Genomic DNA, 23,626 nt, shown 5'->3' with positions numbered 1-23,626 from the left:
ACAGTAATATGATAACAACGGTGTAAAAAAAATCTGTTGACACGACAGACTATTTCTAACGATTGTATCAATGGCGCCAAGTTGCCTCGTTGACGGAAATTGTCTGTTCCCATCAACGACCAGCGATCAAGAATGTAGCAGGTAGCAGCAGTGTAACGAGTAATAGCAGTGGCACGGAACAGCAGTAGTGACAGCAGTAGCAAGTAGCAACAGTAGCAAGCGACAGTAGTAGAAACAGTAGCAGCAGAGCAATACAAGTAACAGCAGCAGAGCAAGACAAGTAATAGCAGCAGTAGGACAAACTCGTAGGCAATGGGTCGGTGATTTGTTTGGATGATATTCATCATGCAACAGTTATAACACGGAGAGATATGTGGCTAGCTCCCGTTCGTCAATGTGATGTAGGCATGCATTCCGTGTGTCGTCATACGTGCTTAGGGAAAAGAACTTGCATGACATCTATTGTCCATCCCTCCCGTGGCAGCGGGGTCCAAAAGGAAACTACGGGATATTAAGGTTCTCCTTGTAATAAAGAACCGGACCAACGCATTAGCACTTGGTGAACACATGAACTCCTCAAACTATGGTCATCACCGGGAGTGGTTCCAGTTATTGTCACTTTGGGGTTGTCGGATCATAACACATAGTAGGTAACTACAACTTGCAAGATCGGATCTAAAACACACATATATTGGTGACAACATAATAATTTCAGATCTGAAATCATGGCACTCGGGCCCTAGTGACAAGCATTAAGCATGGCAAAGTAGTAGCAACATCAATCTCAGAACATAGTGGATACTAGGGATCAATCCCTGTCAAAACTAACTCGATTACATGATAGATCTCATCCTACTCATCACCGCCCAGCGAGCCTACGAATAGATTATTCACGAACGACGAAGAGCTTCATGGAATTGGAGAGGGAAGAAGTTTGATGATGATGATGGCGACGATTTCCCCTCTTCGGAGCCCAAGACGGACTCCAGATCTGCCCTCCAGATGAAGAATAGGTTGTGGCGGCGCCTCCGTATCACAAACGCAACGAAATCTTCTCTTTTTTATTTTTTCTGGGACGAAAGTGAACTTATAGACCTTAGGTTGGGGCGGCAGAGCCGTGTGGGCCCCACAAGCTTGCCCACCGCCACCAGGGGGTGGCGGAGGCAGGGCTTGTGGCCCACTGGCCCACCCCCTAAGGTGGAACTTGGCGCAGGTATTTTTCATATTTTCCAAAAATGATCTCCATAATTTTTCAGGACGTTTGGAGAACTTTGATTTGTGCACAAAAATGACACCAAGGCAATTCTGGTGAAAACAACGTCAGTCCAGGTTAGTTCCATTCAAATCATGCAAATTAGAGTCCAAAACAAGGGCAAAAGAGTTGGGAAAAGTAGATACGATGGAGACGTATCATGTATCCGGGTTCGTCTCGTTCTGCTGATCAACTTTCATGTTGAAATTTTTTTGATCTGACTTACGGATTATTTTATATTAATTTTTAAAGTTTTATTCAATAATTAGGAATTAAAAACAGATTTAATTAATTTGATTAGTTGTAATTATGACATCAGCATGATGTCATGCCGACATCGGCAGTTGACTGGTCAACTAACCACTGGGTCCCGTGCGTCATAGACACACATTTTTAATTAGGTTTAAATATTAATTAATCAGATTAATTTAGTGGGGGGCCCAAGTGTCATACTCTAATTGGATAATTTAATTATCTAATTAAGAGATTACCTTAATTATCTATTTAATTAATTAACTAATATATATAATTGTTTATTTATTTAATAAAAACATATTTTTTTTTCTTTAACAGCGGGTGTGGGGCCTCCATGTTAGTAGGAGTGGGGGTTTGGCCCCACCGATAAGTGGGATACGGTCTAATACACGCACATGTACATACACATATTGTATTTCTCTCTTCTACATACATGCATGCATACACAATACATACACACATACATACATGATACATACATACGTATAATACATTCATTTTTTTACTTTTCTTTTCTTTCATCTCTAACATGTGTGTCACACAACATCTCCGTGCTCTCTCAACAAAGAGGAGAGGAGGCAACTCCACCTCCACCTCCCGGAGCTCAACGGCGCCGGAACGAGGCGGCGATCGCCGGAATGGAACCGGGAGAGGGAGGGGGAGAGGATGGCAGGGGCCCGGAGCTCGCCGGCGTTGACGGGAAGGCCCGGTGAAGCCGGAGTGCACGGGGAGTCGGCGCAGTTCTGGCGAGGAGGAGCTCCCGGTGGTGGTGGTGGCCGGCAATGGAGCTCCAGTGACGGGGTGGTGCGGCGGAGGGCCACCGTGGCCGGAGGGGCCCCGGCCGAGGGCGCCGGTGAAGGGCCCCGGGCCAGCCGGCGATGTAGGAGGCCGAGGGGAGCTCCGGGGAGGCACTTGTGGGGGTCGGCCGAGAGGAGGGGCGAGGTGGAGCGCCGGCAGGGGGTGTGGCATGTGGGGATGGGGGCCCGACCGGGAGGGAGAAGAGCCGGCGACAGGGGAGGGGATCTGGGCGACGGGAGGAGGTGCAGGCCGAGGGGCGTCTGCGGTCGAGGGGGCTTTGGTCTGGGAGAACGGGAGGGGGAGGTAGCGACGGGGGAGGAGATCGCTTGAGGGGAGATCCAGCTCCAGGGGGTGGGGGTGCGACGAGGTAGGGGAGGTTGACCGAGAGGAGGAAGGGAGCGACGTGGGGGGCTCGTGGGGTCGTGGGAGGGAGAGCGAACAAGAGTGAGAGAGAGTTAGTGAGGGAGCGAGTGGCGGCGGTGGGCAGGGAGCTAGGGGAGGGCGCTCGGGAGGCTAGTGTTTAGCCCGTGTGGGGGGCTTTATACCCCACCATAGGTGGGCCGAAAGGGAGATGTCCAGCTGGGCCACTTGGCCCAGTTGGCCAGGTTTTTTTCATATTCTGTTACTATTTATTTTATTTTATAAATACTTTCTTTTATTATTATTATTTTGTTTTATAGCTTCAATTTAAATGTATAGGGTTTATAACAAATTCTAAAAATGCCCGATTTAATTTTATAAATCATTTCGGGAGTTTTATAACTCACGTGACAACTTTATTTTCGCATTCGATAATTTTCCCCGTTTGATTTTATTTTTTAAAATTTGAATTCGAATTCTTTTCAACTAAGGCGAGATCAACGATAGGGAATCACGATGACGTGGCATCATTAGCGTGTGATCATTGTAGCTTAATTACAATCAACATTGTAGCAAAAGTTGAGGATGTCACACTTTATGACTAATGTTGAGTTCATGGATTATACGCACTCTCACCCTTCCACCTTTACTGCCTCTCTAGTACCACACAACTTTCGCCAGTATATTAAACTCACCTTCCTCAAAACAGCCATCATATATTTTTCTCAAAACAGCCGCCATATGTACCTATTATGCCATTTTCATAGTCATTCCAAGATATGTTGCCATGCAACACCACCGTCTAGTTTTTATGACGCGCACCATCACTTCCATATTGCTTATAGAGTCATACTTTGTTCTAGATATTGAGTTGTAAGTAAATAAAAGTGTGATGATTTGCATTATTAGAGCATTGTCCCATGTGAGAAAAATGATGATGGAATCTATGATTCCCTCCCAAGTTGGGATGAGTCTACGGACTTTACAAAAAAAATAAAAGAGGCCAGCGAAGCCCATAAAAATAAAAGAGGCCAAAGAAGCCCATCCAAAAAAGGGGAAAAAGAGGAAAAAAAATGAAAAAAATGAAAAAAATGAGAGAAAGAGAGAAGGGACAATGTTACTATCTTTTTACACATGTGTGCTTCAAACTAGCACCATGTTCTTCGTAGAGAGTCTCTTATTTTGTCACTTTCATATAACTAGTGGTATTACATCTTTTGCACAACCACTTAGTTTTCTTTTTTGAGCTTTCATACACTTATAGCTCTAGTGCATTTGTTGCATGGCAATCTCTACCCACTCACATTGATATCTATTGATGGGCATCTCCATAGCCCGTTGATATGCCTAGTTGATGTGAGACTATCTTCTTCCTTTCTTTTTGCAACCTCCACCATGCTCTATTCCACCTATAGTGTTGTATCCATGGCTCACTCTCATGTATTACATGAGAGATGAAAAGGTTTTAGAACATAAAAAGTGTGAAACAATTGCTTGATTTTCATCCGGGTTGTGCATGATTAGATACGTTGTGTGGTGAAGATGGAGCATAGCCAGGCCATATGAATTTGTAGGGATAACTTTCTAAGACCATGTTATTTTAAAAGGAAGCAATTACCTTATTAGTATGCTTCAAATATTATTGTTTTTGTGTCAATATGATACTTTTGTTTTGAGTCTTATGGATCTGAATATTCATGCCACAATAAAGAATATTACATTTATAAATATGTTAGGTAGCATTCCACATCAAAAATTCTGTTTTTATCATTTACCTACTCAAGGACGAGGAGGAATTAAGCTTGGGGATGCTGATATGTCTCCAACGTATCTATAATTTTTGATTGTTCCATGCTATTATATTATCTGTTTTGGATGTTTAATATGCATTAGTATGTTGTTTTATATTATTTTTGGTACTAACCTATTAATCTAGAGCCTAGTGTCAGTTTCTGTTTTTTCCATGTTTTTGACAATTGAATATAAGGAATATTAAACGGAGTCCAAATGAAACAAAATCTCTGGAAAGATTTTTCTTGGACCAGAAGACACCTACGAAACATGGAGTAGGGGCAGGGCACTTGCCGGGAGGCCACAAGCCTATAGGGCGCGCCCTAGGGGTGGTCCCACCCCCTGGCTTGTGGGCCCCCTGCAGGTCTTATAACCCTATTCTTTGGCCTATAAATTTCCAAATATTCCCGTATCGCCAAACAGAGGAACACAAATACTTTTCTGCCACCGGGAGCCTCTGTTCCCGTGAGATCCAATCTGGGAGCCTTTTCTGATAATTTACCGGAGAGGGAATTGATCACGGAGGGCATCTACATCAACTCCATTGCCCCTCCGACGAAGCGTTAGTAGTTCACCACAAACCTACGGGTCCATAACTAGTATCTAGATGGCTTCTTCTCTCTCTTTGATCTTCAATACCATGTTCTTCATGATCTTCATGGAGATCTATCCAATGTAATACTCTTTTGCGGTGTGTTTGTCGAGATCCAATGAATTGTGAGTTTATGTTCATATTATCTATGAATATTATTTGAGTCTCTTCTGAATTCTTATATGCATGATTTCATATCTTTGCAAGTCTCTTCGAGTTATTAGTTTGGTTTGGCCAACTAGATTGGTAATTCTTGCAATGGAAGAAATGCTTAGTTTTGGGTTCAATCTTGCGGTGTCCTCACCCAGTGACAAAGTAGGGGTAGCGAGGCACGTATTGTATTGTGGCCATCAAGGATAAAAATATGGGCTTTTCATCATATTGCTTGAGTTTATCCCTCTACATCATGTCATGTTACTTAATGCGTTACTCTGTTCTTCATGAACTTAATACTCTAGATGCAGACAGGAGTCGGTCGATGTGTGGAGTAATAGTAGTAGATGCAGAATCGTTTCGGTCTACTTGATACGGACATGGTGCCTATATGAATAATAATTGCCTTGGATATCTTCATAATTATTCGCTTTTTTATCAATTGCTCGATGATAATTTGTTCACCCATCATATTATTTTTCCTTTATGAGAGTGGTATTAAACCACGTATGGTACGCTCTCATGAGAGTGGTATTAAACCCATCGACTGTAATTAGGTCGAATTAGCTAATGTGCTCATCATGAGTGGTATTAAACCACGTATGGTACACTCTCTTACATAGTCCGACTGTCAGTGGGTGGAGGAACTCGATTCCGTACTATGGGGCTTTTATACCAACCCGAACCGTTCCACATGATACACATCATTTTGTATGGTATACAGGGTTGCAACTATCCTTCCCTATGATATCATCCATGACGCACCTCGTGTGCGTATGTATGAGGAAAAGAAGGCCGAGCTAGATCAGCAGGACGACTTGGACGCCTTAGAAGGCGAGCGTGACATAGCTCAGGCCCGATCAACTTTTTACCAGCGGCAAGCTCGGCGCTATCAAAGCAGAGAAGTTCGAGCCAAGGCATATGTAACACCCTCTGTTTAACTTTCGTGACTGATTTGACTTATCTCAAAAATTAGGACCAATTAAAAATTTTGTGAATGCTTGTGATGCTTGATGTGATGTTGCTTGCTTGCCTATTGCTGATGTTTGAGTCCAAAGCTCCTGCTATTCTCCAAACTGAGCTCCTTGACCCAAACCCTTGCCTAATGATCATGCCATGTGTTTAGGACCAAAAACTATTTTTACCAAATATTATTTTCATCAAAAAGCATTTCTCTGATTTAAGCTTTCAAACCCCTAAGTTGGGATTTGTAATACAAGTCCTCAATTTAGGGAAGTTACTTTGCATAAAATATTTTATTTAAAACCCATTATCAAAATGGATTCCCAAAACCACAGCATTATTATTTTAAAAGTTATTTTACTATTTTATTTAAATGACTTCCTGTGAGGAAAAAAATGGTCTCTTATGAAGGAAAGTTATTTTTATTGCTTTCAAAATATTTAAGAAAATTTGGAGAAACTCAGTGGACACATATATTCCATATATATGAGTTTCAACACATGGTCATATTCAAAATATTGGGCAAACCCCTTCTAAACCCTTCCTGCCTATTTCAAGCTTTTGGAATATTTCTATAAGAAATATTCTCAATAAATTCCTGTAAAATTCTAGCATGTCATATATGATATATGTGATGATCTTGCCAAGTTTCATCTCAATCCAAGTTGATTTGATTTCCCTAGTTATTATAAAACCTTATATGTCCAGATCCAAATTTGAGCAACTCTACATTGCCAAGTGTCTCCAATTGTGCTCAAATTTGGTATACATGTTCTTATACTCCAATAATGCATCCACACCAAGTGGTGCATCAAGGAGAATAGAAGAACTTGTCCCAAGCCCCTCAAAACCCTTCCTGCCTATTTCAGATTTCTGACTTTGGGAAACTTTACATTATAAAGTTTCTCCAATTGACCCAAAACTTTTTGGGCATGCTTTAATGCTCAAATAATGCCCCCACACCAAATAGTGGATTTGTGGGAATTGATTTGAATAGTTTTGTAAGCAGAAGGCCATTTCTTCCCATTTCATGAGTTTTCCAAGTCTACATTGGAAATCTTGTCCACCAAATCCCAAATTTGGTGTCCGAGCTTATTTTCATCTATTATTTGATCATGTTAAGTTTAAGATCAATTGAAGTCCATCTGTTAGCCCTCACACTCATCAAACACCTTGTGTGCACTCACCTAAGTGGCTACTTTGGCCCTTCCACTTTTACCCTTGAGCTGAAATTTCTACCACACGTCTATATAGTTACATTTTACCTCCAGTAGCTTTGCCATGGCCTCTGGCCAATTATTGGAGGGAGATTCCATGTAGCTACATCTCATTTTTACCCTAGGATCACCATTTTTACCCCTCTTGCCCCACTTCTACTTAATCCAAAGCCCACACATTCTTCCAGGGTATCTCTAATGTGCCAATGCATCATTTCAAATCAAGAGATGGCATGCTCATGTAGGAAAAATGAGCAGCACATCTGCAAGTTTATTTCTGGCTGAAATGTAGCTTTGTACAACAAATACTAACTACCCTCCTTGGTTTGAGCTCAAACTTGGCAGTGTTGTAGTACTTGCATAGCTAACACTGCCAGACATTGATTTTCCCCAAGAATACCCATTTGATACCCACTTTTATTAACCCTAAGTTTGTTGCTGCAAACTAAAACTCAGTCAAAGCCCAGCCTGATCACTCATACCTCTCCGTCGTATCTACTTTTCCGAACTCTTTTGCCCTTGTTTTGGACTCTAATTTGCATGATTTGAATGTAACTAACCCGGACTAACGCTGTTTTCAGCAGAATTGCCATGGTGTTGTTTTTGCGCAGAAATAAAAGTTCTCGCAATGACCTGGAAATTTACGGGGAATTTTTGTGGAATATATAAAAAATACTGGCGCAAGAATCAACCACAGGGGTGGAGTTGTGAGCCCACAAGCCCACCAGGTGCAGGGCCCCCTGGCCGTGCTTGGCAGGCTTGTGGGGACCACGTTGCTCCAGTGCCTCCAATCCCAACTCTATTTAGTCTGTTTCGTCCGAAAAAAAATCAAGGAGAAGAGTTCATCGCGTTTTACGATACGGAGGCGCCGCCACCTCCTGTTCTTCCTCTGGAGGGCAGATCTGGAGTCCATTCTTGGCTCCGGATAGGGGGGATTGTCGCCATCGTCATCACCAACCTTCCTTCATTGCCAATTCCATGATGCTCTTCACCGTTCGTGAGTAATCTCATCGTAGGCTTGCCGGACGGTGATGGGTTGGATGAGATCTATCATGTAATCAAGTTAGTTTTGACGGGGATTGATCCCTAGTATCCACTATGTTCTGAGATTGATGTTGCTACTACTTTGCCATGCTTAATGCTTGTCACTAGGGCCCGAGTGCCATGATTTCAGATCTGAACCTATTATGTTGCCGCCAATATATGTGTGTTCTTGATCCTATCTTGCAAGTTGTAGTCACCTACTATGTGTTATGACCCGGCAACCTCGGAGTGACAAAAGCCGGAACCACTCCCGGAGATGACCATAGTATGAGGAGTTCATGTATTCACCAAGTGTTAATGCGTTGGTCCGGTTCTTTATTAAAAGGAGAACCTTAATATCCTGTAGTTTCCATTAGGACCCCGCTGCTACGGGAGGGATGGACAATAGATGTCATGCAAGTTCTTTTCCCTAAGCACGTATGACTACATACGGAATACATGCCTACATTACATTGACGAACTCGAGCTAGTTACATATCTCTCCATGTTATAATTGTTGCATGATGAATAGCATCCGACATAATCATCCATCACCGATCCAATGCGTACGAGTTTTTCCTACTGGTTCTTGCTACATTACTTTGCCGCTACTGCTGTCACTGCTGTTATTTTTACTCTGTTGCTACTGCTGTTACTTTGCTGCTACTGCTGTCACTTTGCTGCTACTGGTTACTGTTGCTACTGTTGCTATCACACTACCTTGCTACTGATACTTTGCTGCAGATACTAAATCTTTCAGGTGTGGTTGAATTGACAACTCAACTGCTAATACTTGATAATATTCTTTGGCTTCCCCTTGTGTCGAATCAATAAATTTGGGTTGAATACTCTACCGTCGAAAACTATTGCGATCCCCTATACTTGTGGGTTATCAAGACCTTTTTCTAGCGCCGTTGCCGGGGAAGCACAGCTATATTCTCTGAGTCACTTGGGATTTACGTCTGCTGGTCACTATGAGGAATCCGAAAGATCCAAGAACTAAAATCTTGCCCTCAACTACGGGGACAGGTAAGGAACTGCCATCTAGCTCTACACTTGAGTCACCTTCAGTTATGAGTAAGTTTGCGACACCACCTCCTGCTAGAAATCTTGATATGTCGCATGTGCTTGATGATCCTACTTCTGCTGCCCATGATGCTTATGATGATGCTATGCTTGATACTGCTTTGCCACTAGGTGCATTCCTTGATGCACAAATTGCTAGAGTTGCTGCTAGATATGACGATACTTCTGAAACTGCTGATACTATTGAAGTAGAACCTGCTATTTTGCATGTTAGAACTAGCTCTGCTAGATATGAATTGCCTGATATGCATGAGCGTTATGTTATGGTGGGAGAGATAGCTGAGGACTTTCTTGCTTGTAACGATAGCTATGATGTTCAGAAATTACTGCTCAAGTGGAAAGAAAAATCTTTGAACGCTAGGATGAAATACGACCCGAAGTTTGCTACCTCGCCTGTCTTTGTGACCGATAAGGATTATGAATTCTCTGTTGACCCTGAGTTAACCACTCTTGTCGAATCTGATCCTTTTCACGGTTATGAGTCTGAAACGGTTGTAGCCCATCTTACCAAACTGCACGATATAGCCACCCTATTCACGAGTGAGGAAAAGATTCGCCACTACTATATCCTCAAGTTGTTTACTTTCTCGCTAAAGGATGATGCTAAGACCTGGTTCACTTCTCTTGCTCCTGGTTGTGTGCGTAGCCCCTAGGATATGATCTACTACTTCTTTGAGAAATATTTCCCTGCCCATAAGAAGCAAGCTGCCTTGCAGGAAATATACAACTTTGTGCAAGTTGAAGAAGAGAGTCTCCCACAAGCTTGGGGGAGGCTCGTCCAGCTACTGAATGCTTTGCCTGATCACCCTCTTGAGAAGAATGAAATACTTGATATCTTCTATAATGGACTTACCGATGCTTCTAAGGACCACCTAGATAGTTGTGCCGGTTGTGTTTTTAGGGAACGAACCGTAGACCAAGCTGAGATCCTATTGAATAATATCTTGTGCAATGAGAATGCTTGGGCTATTCCCGAACCACCTTCTAAGCCAACTCCTAAGAAAAGAGGTATTCTATTTCTCAGTCCTGAAGATATGCAAGAAGCTAAGAAATCTATGAAAGAGAAAGGCATTAAATCTGAAGATGTCAAAAATCTACCACCTATCGAAGAGATCCATGGTCTTGATAACCCGACACAGGTAGTAGAGGTAAATTCTCTTCGTAGATTCAATGAGAGTGATATTACTTTTGATAAACCTGCTAGCTTATGCCTAGATGATTTTGATAACTTTGTTGCCAAACAACAAACTTTCAATGATTATGTTAGCACACAATTGGAACAGAATGCTTGTATGCTTAGTCATTTAAGTGCTTGTGTGGACAGAAATGTCAATGATCTTAAGCTTCTGAGTAAACATGCTTCTATGGTTACTACTCAAGTAGAACAAGTACTTAAAGCTCAGAATGACTTGCTCAATGAGTTGAATGACAATTCTGTCAGAGTCGTCACTAGAGGCGGTAGAATGACTCAGGAACCTTTGTATCCTGAGGGTCATCCTAAGAGAATTGAACAAGATTCTCAAGGAGTTAGCACTGATGCACCTAGTCATCCTAGGAAGAAGAAGAAGGATGATAGGAACCTGCACGCTAGCAACCCTGATGTTGATACACCTGAGAGTCCAAACGATGTCTCTGTCTCTGATGCTGAAACACAATCTGGTGATGAACATGAGCCTGATGATAATATCAATAGTGATGTCCATGATGATGCTCAACCTAGCAATGATAAGGATGTGGAGATCGAACATGTTGATCTTGATAACCCACAACCTAAGAATAAGAGATACGATAAGAATGACTTCGCTGCTAGGAAGCATGGTAAAGAAAGGGAACCATGGGTTCAGAAACCTATGCCCTTTCCTCCCAAACCATCCAAGAAAAAGGATGATGAGGATTTTGAGCGATTTGTTGAAATGATTAGACCTGTCTTCCTGCAAATGTGTTTGACATATATGCTCAAAATGTCTCCTTATGCTAAGTACATGAAGGATATTGTGACTAATAAGAGGAGGATACCTGAGGTTGAGATTTCCACCATGCTTGCTAACTATACCTTCAAGGGTGGAACTCCTAAGAAACTAGGTGATCCCGGAGTGCCCACTATACCTTGCTCCATTAAAGGCAACTACATTAGAACTGCTTTATGCGACCTTGGAGCCGGTGTTAGTGTTATGCATCTCTCTCTTTATCGTAGACTTGAACTGGAAAATTTGACACCCACTGAAATCTCTCTTCAAATGGCCGACAAATCAACTGGTTTCCCTATCAGCATTTGCGAGGATGTGCCTGTTGTGGTTGCAAATGTCACTATCTTAACAGACTTTGTTATTCTAGATATTCCCAAGGACGATGCCATGGTGGTCATCCTTGGAAGACCCTTTATAAACACTGCAGGGGCTGTTATAGATTGCAACAAAGGCAATTCACTTTCCATGTCAATGGTAATGAGCATACGGTGCACTTTCCGAAGAAACAATATCGAGTACATTGGATCAATGCTATCGAAAAGACTTCATCGATTCTTATTGGGAGCTTTGAATGCCCTATACATACTATCAAGATGAAGTATGATTTGATTGTTGGGGATATTCACATCCCCATTGAGGTAACCTAGTGACTATTCAAAAAATTCTCTGTCTTCTTTTGCGATTTGAAAAAGTTTGTCAAGGAGACTTGATCAACCTCATTGACGGATTTCTTTCGATGACCATGGGATGGATGAATCGAGGAGTCACACACCTCTGTTCCAAGCTTTCACTTTCAATTGCTTAGAAGAAAAATGATAGATTTAGTTTAGTTTTCCGTGTTTTCTGCTTTTAGCGTCCCGTAGAAAAGTTACCCCAAAAATAAAAGTTCTCCGAATGTCCTGAAAATCAAGTATGATTTTTTCTGGAATTTTTGAAAAATACTGAGACGAAGAGCTAGTCAGGGGGTTGCACCAGTGGGTCACAAGCCCTGGAGGCGTGGGCACCCCCCTGGTCGCACCTACTAGGCTTGTGGGGCCCATGTGCACCCCCTCCACTCATTCTAGCTCCATATGCTTCTCCTACCTCCAGAAAAAATCGTTTTGCAGCTCAAACCCGTGTTCTTCCTCTTCTTGCTGGGATTTTCGATCTCCTTGTGCCAAGCACCATTCACCAAACTATTTTGGGGAAATTGCTCCTTGGTAAGTGACTCCTCCATTGGTCCAATTAGTTTTTGCTCTAGTGCCCTATACTTCGCATATTTTTGCTGCCTTGGTGATCCTGTTCTTGAGCTTTGCATGCTAATTTTAGCTGGTCCGAAGTAGTTTTTATGCGTGATATGGCTTCTAGGCACTTGTCAGAGTAGTTGCTATGAGTTTTGTTGGGCCTTGTTCACTTTTCCTTAGAGTCACTGAAAATTTCAGAAAAGGGAGATGTTCATGAGAAACTATCATGGTGGTTCCTCAAGCAAGAGAGGTCCCCGTCTCGCGATTCGGGAGCCCGATCCTTACCAACCAAGGAACGCACAGGTACAACCATGTGAATGGCCTTCTGATGAATTCATGATTGAGGCAGGTTTCAAAGACGAGTTTGATACACTTGTTCACAATGTCGGACTCGAAGAATTCATCTCCGATAAATGTGAACAGTACGTTACTCTCACTGCCTATTTTGTTCATAGATTCAAATTTTCAGTTGGCCGTGACACATCTGTACTGTTTTAACTCTATGACAAATCGTATACCATGGATTTAGAGGATTTCAATAGAATTTGCAAGATACCTATTTGGGGTAGTCTCAATGATCCTCCTAAATCTTCGGTTAGAGATTTTTTTTTCTCTAGTATAACTGTCGGAGAAACTAGAGATATTACGCAGGCTGCCATGGGGAGCATTCATTTTCCTGCCTTGCATTACTTTGCCCTCTTCATAGGTGGATGCATTAACGGCAAGATTGAGCATTGTCACCTCTACGCACCTAACCTTAGTATTCTTAAGAGCGCAGTAACGGGTGATAGAAGTTTCAACATGGGAGCTATAATAGCAAGGAGGCTGAATAATAATGCTAATGAAGGGGATTTCTTTGGTGGGATCTATGCCACTCGCATAGCAAATTTTCTTGGAGTACCCATCCGCGAAGGAGATCCCCCGCTCCATACAGCTTTCCTTGATCACGCCGCTTTGACACGCTATCAGTTCCTTGAGAGGGATGATGAATCCCTCCTATACCGTTTAATATTTAACCGGCAACGTGTTTTCTATATTACCCTTCCTGCTCCTGCCTTCTTTGACTTTCAGGTAAAACGAAGATATTACATAACCACAGGAGAGGCATAGGAGTATGAGAGGGAGGAAAAGGTTGCTCGTCTCCGTGAGGCAGCTATTCAGGTAGTGGCTGCAGCGCTCCCGTACAACCCTCATTGTGATTTTGGGTATCGCCCGGACCATCCATGGGAGTAGACCAACTTAGGCCAAAAGCCTAAGCTTGGGGGAGTACGTGTTTCTCACCGACTTTATATTCTTGCTTAGGCTTTCACTTTGTTAGTCGGTGTTCACACTTTGCCACTGTATCATCCATGCTAGTTTATTTTGTTTTCTTTTTCTCGTTTTCTTTTCGTGTGTTTGTCTAGTTTGAGAAAACCCAAAAATATTTTCTTGTTCTTCTTTTTCTTGTTGGGAGCTTTCCCGTGTAAATAGTTTTCTTTTTCTTTGGGTCGAGGTAGAAGACCATGGTTACAATGTTTAGTGTCTCTCGCATGCATATCTGTTTATCTGTCAAAGAGCCATATTACTTTGTCTTCTCCTTTGTGTTTGCCTGCAGATTCTAGCTTAGTCCAATGCACGAGCACTCTTATTATTGTTCACATCATTCGGTCGTGCAAGTGAAAGGCAATAATGACGATATATGATGAAGTGACTGAGCCTGGAAAAGCTGGTATGAACTCGATCTATTTTGTTTTTGTAAATATGACTAGCTCATCGTTCCCGATTTAGCTTTGTTATGAGAGAAACATATTTGCAATGACAACTTAGAGATCATAGTTTCTGATGCCATGCTTAATTAGCTAGGAGCTTATAATGGTTTGTCTTGGATGTCCACATGAATTTTGAGATGACTATGATGTAGTATGATAGGATGGTATCCTCCTTTGAATGATTCAAGTGGCTTGACTTGGCGCATGTTCACGCATGTAGTTGAAACAAAATCAACATAGCCTCTATGATATTCATGTTCATGGTGATTTATGTCCTACTTATGCTTGCACTCGATGTTAGTTAATCTCAATGCATCTTGATGACTGTTGTCGCTCTCTAGTTGGTTGCTTCCCAGTCTTTTGCTAGCCTTCACTTGTACTAAGCGTGAATACTGCTTGTGCATCCACTTCCATAAACCCAAAGTTGTTCCATATGAGTCCATCATACCTACCTATATGCGGTATCTACCTGCCGTTCCAAGTAAATTTGCATGTGCCACTCTCTAAATCTTCAAGAAATAATCTGTTTTGCATGCCCGAACCGCTCATGTGGTGACAGGGGGCTATCAGTATCTTCCATGCTAGGCGTTTTATCCTCGATATGTGTTTATTCACTATCATTCACGAGAAAGGGGCCGGTAATTGGAATGCCCAGTTCCATGCTCAAATCTGAAAGATAATTGCAAACAAAACTTCCCCTGGATTGATGTTGGTATGGACAACACCCGAGTATTCGGCTAGTGGTGGAGTGTGATTGATCGGTGGTGGGGGAGTCAAAACTTTACTTTTCTGTTTGGGAACTGCCTATAGCATGTGTAGCGTGGAAGATGGTGATAACTCTTGGTCATTGCGTTGACAATGAAAGCGTTCCACCCAAAATTATTATCTGTGTTTACAAAGCTTGAGCTCTGGCACCTCTGCAAATCAATGCTTCCCTCTGCGAAGGGCTTGTCTATTTATGTTACTGTTGAGTCATCCTATTCTTATAAAAGCACCAATTAGAGAGCACCTATGTCATTTTTATGCTTTGCTTTTGACTGATGTTGAGTATGACTGTGACTGGATCTTCTTTGCCATGAATTACAATGTTTAGTCAGCCCTTGGTCTTTGAAGGTGCTCTGCATTTATGTTTTGCGATCTCAGAAAGAGCTAGCGAGATACCATTTGTTCGTACTGCTTCATGATTGTTGTGATTGAAGTGTTGACGTTTGAAACTCATTATTATTTGCTCGCTATTTGATTATGCCATTGATATGAGTTTACCATGATACCTAGATGTCATTTGCTTATGTGGTTAGCTTGTGATCTTGCTGAAATTCTGGATATGAGTTAGACATAGTTGCAACAACAAGATCAAACAGAGTTCGTAAATTTTTTTCTTTTGTCTCTTTCAGTTTGTCAATTGAATTGCTTGAGGACAAGCAAGGCTTTAAGCTTGGGGGAGTTGATACGTCTCCGTCGTATCTACTTTTCCGAATTCTTTTGCCCTTGTTTTGGACTCTAATTTGCATGATTTGAATGGAACTAACCCGGACTAACGTTGTTTTCAGCAGAATTGCCATGGTGTTGTTTTTGCGCAGAAATAAAAGTTCTCAGAATGACCTGGAAATTTACGGGGAATTTTTGTGGAATATATAAAAAATACTGGCGCAAGAATCAACCGGAGGGGTGGAGCTGTGAGCCCACAAGCCCACCAGGCGCGGCCCCCCCTGGCCGCGCATGGCAGGCTTGTGGGGCCCACGTTGCTCCACCGCCTCCAATCTCAACTCTATTTAGTCCATTTCGTCCGGGAAAAAATCAAGGAGAAGAGTTCATCGCGTTTTACGATACGGAGGCGCCGCCACCTCCTGTTCTTCCTCTGGAGGGCAGATCTTGAGTCCGTTCTCGGCTCCGGAGAGGGGAGATCGTCGCCATCGTCATCACCAACCTTCCTTCATCGCCAATTGCATGATGCTCTTCGCCGTTCCTGAGTAATCTCATTGTAGGCTTGCTGGACGGTGATGGGTTGGATGAGATCTATCATGTAATCGAGTTAGTTTTGACGGGGATTAATCCCTAGTATCCACTATGTTCTGAGATTGATGTTGCTACTACTTTGCCATGCTTAATGCTTGTCACTAGGGCTCGAGTGCCATGATTTCAGATATGAATCTATTATGTTGTCGCCAATATATGTGTGTTCTTGATCCTATCTTGCAAGTTGTAGTCACCTTCAATGTGTTATGACCCGGCAACCCCGGAGTGACAATAGCCGGAACCACTCCCGGATATGACCATAGTATGAGGAGTTCATGTATTCACCAAGTGTTAATGCGTTGGTCCGGTTCTTTATTAAAAGGAGAACCTTAATATCCCGTAGTTTCCATTAGGACCCCGCTGCCACGGGAGGGATGGACAATAGATGTCATGCAAGTTCTTTTCCCTAAGCACGTATGACTACATACGGAATACATGCCTACATTACATTGACGAACTGGAGCTAGTTACATATCTCTCCGTGTTATAACTGTTGCATGATGAATAGGATCCGACATAGTCATTCATCACCGATCCAATGCCTACAAGTTTTTCCTACCGGTCCTTGCTACGTTACTTTGCCGCTACTGTTGTCACTGCTACTACTATTACTTTGTTTCTACTGATGTTACTTTGCTGGTACTGCTATCACTTTGCTGCTATTGGTTATTGTTGCTACTGTTGCTATCACACTACCTTGCTACTGATACTTTGCTGCAGATACTAAATCTTCGAGGTGTGGTTGAATTGACAACTCAACTGCTAATACTTGAGAATATTCTTTGGCTTCCCCTTGTGTCGAATCAATAAATTTGGGTTGAATACAATACCCTCGAAAACTGTTGTGATCCCCTATACTTGTGGGTTATCAACCATCTTCATATACTTCCAAACTCCTCAACCTCCCTCCTGCAAGTATGCCTTGCGTGTTGGACATGTTTGACTCGTCATGGGGACCCTATAGACATGAGTGGCCACGGTGACCATGCTGGCAGCATGCAATAACTGTGCTTTACCCCTTGTTCTCTTGCTGCAGCTCATTTCCGGCCGTTGCTCCGTGTCTCAGAGCACTTTGGCATCTCCCTTGACCGGTACAAGCCCTTCCCGACGCCCAGAAGCAGCCAAGTATTCCCTGGCACGCGTGCTCTCGCCATGCACGGGGAGCACCAGAGAGCTCCCGAACCCTCGTGTGTGCCCCCTCCATTTTATCCTCTACCCAAGCCCTGCCTGGCTCCCCCAGCTCCTCTTCTCTCCCAGAAGCCTCTATGACCAAGCAGTTCGAGCTCTCAAGCTCGAATTTCCCCGCGTGGCCGCCATGTCACTGTTCGCCCCCCTAAATTCTCTCAACCCCCAGGGTTTTCCTCCCTTCGGGACTGCCTGGCGCCTTCCCCTCGTCGACCCGAAGCACCCTCCCTCGCTGCAGCTCCAGTGTCGGGCGTCTAGCGCATGCAACCAGGGTGGCCGATGGCCATTTCTGATGCTAGCCAAGCCCTCGTTGCGGCGGCTCTCCCCGGCGGGCAAACGGCACCAGGACGGATGCGACCCTCCGCCCTGGGCACCCCGGTGGCCAACTCGCCCGAAGTGGTGGCTGGAGGCGCCAGGAACCACCACCAGACCCCTCTGCCTCCCCTCGACGGGAGCTTGAAGAAGAGCTTGTCGTTAGGACCTTCCTGTCGGCCAACCATCTGGACTGGGCCACTGATGGGTGGGTCCAGGCTCTGTTAAGTGGAGGCGACTCCAGCTAGATCCGCTTCCCTGAGGCGAACGAGCATCGAGCGCAATACGCCTTCGACGTTGCCCCTTCTCTAGCGACCCGAACAGATGTGCCGGCCTAGTGGCCATCTATCGCCCTAAGCGCACAATAGACTCCCTGGTAGCCCCCTTCTTTTATTTTTCTTTTTCTTTGAAACTTCAAAAATCTGTAGTAAATTCATTTGAGCCCCAAATTTGATGATTCGAAATCCTGCAGGTTCATAAAATCAAGGGCTATCTCCAAACAACTTTTCTGTTGTATCATTATTCAAAAACAGATTTGAATACTCCTAGCCTCACCTTTCAAAATTCCTACAGTACTCAAATCAACTCCAAATGGAGTGATTCCAAATTCCAGAGCCATCTAGTATCATGCCCTATTTTTGAAGCCTTGGTCAACATTTTTCTCTGGCATCATTTTGTTGTATTAAATAAATAGCTTTCTTTTGCTATTTATCCAACATTAGAAAATCCCTATAATAGTCATATGACCTCCAAATCTAGTGAAACAACTTCCTAGGTGTTTCTAAAATTATGCTCTATTAAATGAGGGCCTCCACTCATTTTTATCATAATATTTTCTGTAGACTTCTTTTAAGATCACCTATTCTTCCTTTCATCCATTCAAAATTCCCTGATGATCCAAACCTCCTATATCAAGCTTCAGGTATTTTTCTTATGACGAGAGAGGTCCAAGAAAAATAAAACTCCTATTTATTTAGCACTTTTGTTTCTGCTTGATGTGTGGCTTACTGTGGTTGTTTCTGATGATAGTTGAAGGGTAGACGGAGTACTCGGAGTTGGAGCAGAAGACCCCAAAGACCCCGAGAACTTATGTGAGCAAAGGCAAGCAGCCCTTTGACCATGTTTGAGCAAAATATTATTTGCATGCTAGTAGAGCAAATATTCCCGTTGCATATGATCATGAATACTCGGTAAATCATTGGTATGATGTTTCCGATGGCTCCTCCGGAGCACTTGCATTTGAGTATGATCCTACCACCTATGAGTGTCACACTAATATTATGTTGACAAGTAGAGCTAAGCATAGTACAAGCATGAGCATGATGATGGTAAATATCAAAGGTTTACGAAAACCTCGTCGGGTGCCACTAATGCCCAAGGGTGATGATGAGTTAGGTGGCCACTTGTGAAGAAGTGGTGCACCGGGTATATTTGGTGTGAGTGGTTTCGGAAACAGGAATAGATTTATGATATGTCGACCGTCCCACCTTACATGTACGACCACGATACCCCTTTATGGGACGGGGCTTTGTTTATTACTTTGGTCGGTGTTAGTAAAGAGCCACATTACTAGTGGCGGGAGTTATATGTGGTCACTGTCGTGACGGGGTCGTACCAGGTAGGTCGACTATGCCGTTTTTACGTGTTCCGGGCACACCGTTGGTCCCCGCATGGATGATACTGTCCAGAGTTGGTGCTCGTAAGACGTACATCATGTGGGCTGGGTACCAATTGAGTGGATCTCTTTGTCTAGTATCGTGAGGGGAAAGACATTGATAGGGTACTTACCTCGGGTATGTTATATACCGTGAGTCGTGGATAACACAAAAGTTTCCCGGATCTCATGGTACAACGTACAACCTGTGCAGAGTGTCAAACTATTCGAATAGCAGTGTCCACGGTCAAGGATAGTTGGGTAATCCTGCTTAAACTATGTCCAGTCGTTTCTGCATAAACCAAGTGTGTGTGTGTGTGTGTGTGTTCAAGGAGTTACATGAAATAAATGATATCACCAAGTTTGTTGACTTGGCATATCGGGTGAACCCGAAGTGTTCAGCCCTCAACACATATGTTGATATCTGTAACCTGTCCTTCTAGATACCATCTAGCTTATGATGCATATCCATACCCGTCTATGATCATGTTTATTTACCTTCAAAGCTTGCTTTCCGCAAATGCTACATACCGCTTATTATCGTACCCACTGCATTACCCACATCATGGGATGTTTGCGAGTACATTCAAAGTACTCATTGTAACACCCTGGATTTTGCCCATTTCTATTTCTTTTGGTTTTGGTCTGGATTTTCTTTTCTATGGCTTGGTAATTTTGGAACCTAAAGGGATCACCCTTGATTTCTCTTCCCTAGTGACTTGCCAACCTCCAAACCATCCCAAGACCTTGTCATTTCCATCTTGAGCCAATCCCAATAATCTTTTCTCTGGGAATATTCCTTTTTCTATTAAAGTAATAACCCTATTGCTCTCGGTTGTGAAGCAACCCACATTTCTATCATTCCAAAAATACCAAATAATTCTTATAAATTTCTTGGGTCATATCTTCCTCAGATATGACAAAATCCTTCCTTGTCATGTTCAAAAATATTTCACCAATATTCCTTTTCTGATTCTGGCCTAGCTGTCAAGTTGTGAAGCAAGTACCCTTTATATGTGCTTGCTTGCTCTCAAACTTTGTGGGCACTATTTCCTATCCATATCATTGCCTGATGCCAAAATTCAACCTCATTTGGCTAGTAAATATTTCTTGGCAAATTCCCAAAGTTCCTGATCCACGAGAAGCTTTATGAAGCAAGTGCTAGCTAAGAGTATTAAAATGGGTTGAAATTTTGCCATGATATCAATAGGCTCAAATCATGCCTCTCCGCCAAATTTGAGCATCACCCCATCAACTGTGTGACCACAACATCAAATCTTTGTATCTGGTCATTATTTTGGATTGTGAAGCAATTATACTCTATGTTTCTCCATAATTTCTGAAATTTACCAGGACATTCTCCTACCTATAAAATATCTCTCCACCAAATTTGAGCTCATTCAATCTAATCATTTCTCCTAAGCTATTTCTCTAAGATTCTGATTAGTAGGATGTTGTGTGAAGGAAGTATCACTTTGGTTTATCCAGATGGTATGAAATTTATATGGTGTCTTCATATGCCAACATAACTAGCCTCCTCCAAATTTCAGCTCCATATCAGTTGTTAGGTGAATCCCACATCAAGATTTGTATTCTGGACCAGATTGGCCAGTTGCAAAGCAACCCTATTAAATCTTGGTCCTTTTCTTCTCAAACTTCCCAGGATTGTAGTCCTTCCTACCCTTAACCTCTCACACATCATATTTGGCTCTTATCATCCACCTGTTTATCTTAGTAATATGGCCAAGTTGGCTGCAACAAACTGCCAGTGAAGCCTCCCATCTCCTCTTAGTTTCTTTTGTCTATCTATCACCTCAGAGGAACTAGTCCTTGGAAGGACTCGCTGCTAGACAACATGCTGCATGCAAGGGTGCACCATGTGCGCTAGTTCACGCGGTTACCATGCCTTTAGCATGCCATATGCGCACTATGGCAGTGGAGCCCTCGGCCTCGTCGGTTTCCTCCTCTCCCTCGACACCTAGCCATGTCTAGGGGCTTCCCCTCGACGTCGTCTTCCTCCTGGACCCCTCTCCCCCTCTAGTTTCTTCCTCGCCGCGCCGCGACGAGCTCCGCCGTGTTCTACCTGTGCCCGCCATCATCGTCTTCCTTGGTCTTCTTCTTTCTCGAGTCTTCCGGAGCGCACCCGAGGCCTCTCCACTCCTCTGAGAAGCTGCTCGACGCCGCTACCGGCCAACCTCGTCGCACCGGAGCTTGAGTGCGTGGCTAAGATTTCCACGGCGGTCGTCCTCGTCTCCTCTTGTTGCCGCAGCTATATAAGCCGCCCTGAGGTGCCTCGACCTCACCAAGCTCTCCATCTCACTCCACCAGTCCTCCCCAACCTCTCCATCTCTCTCGAGGAGCTTCCTACCCCTCCATTGGCCGCCGAGGCCGCCGCTCGGTTCTGGCTAAATTCCGACGAGCCACCCACTATCTCTCCCTCCCACCATCACCTGGAGGCCTCCTGAACTCCGACGAAGCCCCTCACCTCTTTAGTGCCTTGCCTCCTCCCCCATAGCGTCATGCCCATCTCCCACCGACGCCACCGTCCGCCAGGCTCGAGCTCATCGCCATCCCCGTCGCCGTTGGAGTCTGTGGGTGGGATGGATGGATGCGCTTCGCCTCGGGGAACACTCCGGTGGTCCGAGCTCCACCGGAGGTGGACGGAGCCGATTGAAAGAGCGCCGGCGTCGGCCGGTCTCCCCTCTGGCTTCAGTTGGGGGAAGAAGAAGGAGGGTGAGGAGGAGAGAGAGAGGATTTGACGGGTGGGCCCCGACCCCACCTGTCGGTGAGAGGAGCATCGCCGGCGAGGATAAGTGGAAACGTATTTCCATGAATACGCTTTCGCTTCCAGGAAAGCGTATTCTCAGAGGAGGCACGAGCCGTAGTGCTGACACGGACCTATGTGCAATTATTCTTTTTGCAGAATGGTCTCTAACAGTCAGCTATTCATATTATTTTTCTCGCAACTCCGATCGAGGTGATTCCAAAGCCCACGTCTTCGTCTTGTCGAGCCCGTCATGATGGTATCATTTTCATTATGTGTTCGCATTCTGAAAATGGCCATTTTGCCCTTGCCTCTAAATAGCCCCTCCGAGAGAGAACTGTTTCCGGCACTCAATTCTGTGGACTCTCCGCACCTCCTCCTACATGGTTCCATCACCCCTAGGCAAGCCACAACCCTCATTTGCATAATTGCATTGCAATATCATAGTTTAACCAATTACTTTAATCACAAGTATAATTGTTTGTAGTATGGATTAGGTTATGCAATGTTTGAATAAATTCTTGAATAGGTGACTACCATGTTGAGTACGGGGTTGTTAGTTACTAGTATTTTACCCACTAGTTGATGCCATGACATTGAAGATTATTGTCTATGATTATTTTGGGTTTCATCCGGCAATTGGTGGATATGAATCAATAGCAGTGGCTTGAGCTTATTGGTTATTGGATTACTATGATATCGGAGTGTCAGCTATGACAGAAATATTATTTGGGGATAAGATAATTAGTTGGTTGATCAAGAGTCACATGTGCGGGCTTATCCATGCAATCACATTTGCTCGTATGGGACGACCTTGACTTGGTCTGATCGCGTGTTCTTTTATTGGTACCACCAAAGAGGGAAGGTTATGCGCGCGTGCTACCCTGGCCCGGTAGATGGCATTAACCTTGTGAGCCCAGTTGAGTTGTATGGGCCCGTCCCCATTTGGGACAGTTTAGTTTGGCCACGATGGTGGCAGGTGCCATGAGGACAAAGGGGCCACCCAGGGCAGGACTCCGGGGAGGATGAATGTCGGTGGTACGATGGGAGAGTCACGGGTCAGGCAGGTTTTGTTGGAGCAACGCTGGTCCACCCGAATGGGATCACGAGGCCAGGTACTCCATGGTGTGGGTAAAGTGCGCAACCTCTGCAGTGTGAAAAATCTATTCGAATAGCTGCGTCCGCGGTATTGGACAGCCCGTCCAGACCTGAGTAGGTGGTCAACCATAACCATAGTAGTGATAATAATGATGGAAGAACTCGTCTG

Source organism: Hordeum vulgare, chromosome 5H, assembly GCF_904849725.1.
Source record: "Hordeum vulgare subsp. vulgare chromosome 5H, MorexV3_pseudomolecules_assembly, whole genome shotgun sequence".
Taxonomy (NCBI): Eukaryota; Viridiplantae; Streptophyta; class Magnoliopsida; order Poales; family Poaceae; genus Hordeum; species Hordeum vulgare.
This window is presented reverse-complemented; position numbering follows the sequence as displayed.